The sequence below is a fragment of the Oratosquilla oratoria genome, chromosome 1 (assembly GCF_046742065.1).
Source record: "Oratosquilla oratoria isolate Oo_2021 chromosome 1, ASM4674206v1, whole genome shotgun sequence".
Classification (NCBI taxonomy): Eukaryota; Metazoa; Arthropoda; class Malacostraca; order Stomatopoda; family Squillidae; genus Oratosquilla; species Oratosquilla oratoria.
The window spans coordinates 20699166-20702135 of record NC_134777.1 but is presented as its reverse complement, the minus strand read 5'-3'; positions in this window follow the sequence as shown (position 1 = coordinate 20702135).

Genomic DNA, 2970 nt, shown 5'->3' with positions numbered 1-2970 from the left:
TCTTCCCCATCCCCTTCATCTTTCCTCACGCCTCCTCCCTACCCTGTGTCTCATTTTCTTCCCCTTTGCCTTTCGTCTATTCTTCCTTCTTTACTAATTCCATTCATCCTTACTAAATGTGTTTCCCTTTTGCGTCATATCCCTTTTTTTCGTTCCTCTTTACCATTTCATTTCCATTCTTTCTCTTCCCTTTCTCCCGGTTTCTATGACAACCCGTCTCTAATGCGATGCTCTTCTTCCTAAAGGTCTTTGTTATCAGCCTCTTTCCTCTTTTTTTTGGATTTCCTCCTTTCTTTGTCCTCCAACATTCCGGTCCTTGTTTACATCGTCTTTCTACTTCTATTCTCTCTTCTGTCTCTTCGTTTTTTTTTTTTTTTTTTTTTTTTTTTTTTTTCTAGGAATCTCTCACCCGTGACATCATATATCTTTGGATACTTGTTCTACTGCCTTCATTCGTTTCAGTATAGGACTTCAGCTCTCCGTTTCGTGTCTGGAACTACACACTTTCTCTCGCTGATGATCCTTTTGTTTCCGTCCGACCTGTCCGCGCCCGCCGCCGATTCACATGGTCGCCTTTCCATTACCGGCTCCTTTCTGTATCTTATTGTCATAATGCTTCGTCTATAGCACACCAAAGATGGCTTCCCGATTCCACACTGTCGATTCGAAACCACTATATTCTCCCTTCTCTCTCTCTCTCTCTCTCTCTCTCTCTCTCTCTCTCTCTCTCTCTCTCTCTCTCTCTCTCTCTCTCTCTCTCTCTCTCTCTCTCTCTCTCTCATTTTCCTCTTTTTTCATTTTTGTTTGAACCCTATTTTTACCCTATTGACTGAATTTTTGTTTTCTCTTACTTTTCTTCTTGAATTTTCTTTCAATTTCCTTTCAAAACTGGTCTGCGATTTTTGTACCAACAAACAATGATAACGTTCTTTTGTCCTCTGTAGGAACCCTTACACAATGTCGACTCTTATATTTCCTAAAACTCCTTGACTTAAAAAAACTGGCATCTGATCTTTTCTTTCCTACATAGACATACTATCTCGTTAAAGCCAGACAACTTTATTCAGCTTAAGAGAATGCCACTGTAGCAAAGAAGGTTAAATCTATTTGACATAAACCCCTTTCTGACAGCGATGCCCCTTACAGCTCTTACTCAAGTTAAAGAAAGATTATTCTAACCAATCTAGAAGACACCACCGTAATTGAGGGATTATGTATTTTGTTGGTGACAACAATATTGCGCCGAAAACGTAAACAGATCGCACACCAATACAACCAGTTGCATGAAACCAGTTGCTCCATGATTTCACCTTCTCCACCCGATATTGTCTTCAACGATAGAAACGTTGGTTATCGCTAACAAATTACACAATGGGACTCGCTTTTGACTTGTGCCCTCTGGTTACCAGAAACTACTTGCCTTATATATAATAGCACAAAGATTTCGGTTACAGCTAATCTTTTCGTGGCTTAACCTCACCTTTAATATGTCCACTGCTAACCACAACTAATTAAACTATTAAGCTTGCCGCCAGGTGATTTTATTAAAGCAAGGTAGAACACCTCCCCACCCACTCAACTGTGTGACGAACGAGTTAACCCAAAAACCAACGTTATGATCGTGAACTGACTCCAGGCTTCTGGTATTGGCCATACGAGCATATCATCACCTTCCAGTTCGACATTGCTCTCCCGCCTACTTTCCAGATCGATGTCACCTCTTCCCTCTTCGCGATACGATATCTCCAATGACCGTGAGTTTCCCGCTCAGGAATGTGCGCAGTTGTGGTATGCCTACTCCTCCTCTTCTTCCTCCTCTTCCTCCCCCTCTTTCTCTTCCTTCTCCTCTTTCTCTTCCTTCTCCTCTTTCTCTTCTTCCTCCTTTCCCTCCTACACATTCTCTTCCTCATCTTCCTCCTCCTCTTCCTCCTCCTCTTTCTCTGTCCTCCTTTCTTCCTTCTCTACTTCCTCCTCTTCTTCTTCCTCGTCTTCCTCGTCCTCCTCCTCCTCCTTCTCCTGACCATTCTTATTCTAATTTATTCTTCTCCTTTTTACTTAGTTTTTCTATAATTTCTTTGACTATTTCCTTATTTCTGAATTCTCCCTGGTTTGGTGATATATCTCGTGAATTCTATTTTTTAGCTGTCACCATCCGAGTCTATTCTGCAGTTGGGCGCCTACGTTCTTCTGATTTAGTCATACATATATATATATATATATATATATATATATATATATATATATATATATATATATATATATATATATATATACAGTATATCAGACACGCGCACACACATGATGGCGCGGTGGTAGCGGTGGTAGCGTTCGCGGCCACTATTACAGTGGTCCGGGTTCCCAGGGCTGATATAATTTCAATATCACTGCGCTGCGAGACGTTACTCCAACTCTCGTTGGCGGGGAGTTGGGTGTGTGTGTGCGTGTAAGGTATCAGCATTGCCCATAGATCGGTCATATATGAGCTCCCGTTCGGGAGGGAAATAACTATCGATCACAAGTCCAACACGTGATCCAAGACCATGATAAAACACACACACACACACACACACACACACACACACACACACACACACACACACACACACACACTTATATATATATATATATATATATATATATATATATATATATATATATAGATATATATATATATATACATATATATACATCACCTAGAAATTTCAGAAATTCATCCTTTTCTAAGGGAAGATGGCTCCCTCGAGTAACTCATTGATGTACGGTATTTTGGTAACACATTAAATCCAAGGGAGGTCCACCTTTTAGCTCTTACGGTATATTAATAAGTTTTATTTTGTCTGTCACAGGATGAATTTATTCAGTTATGGGAAACATCCCACACATTCAAAAGGCACCCAATGTAGAAACAGTTTCTGTTGAGGAAACGTACAATATATTTTGATTACATAACATGTGTGTCATTGGGACGCC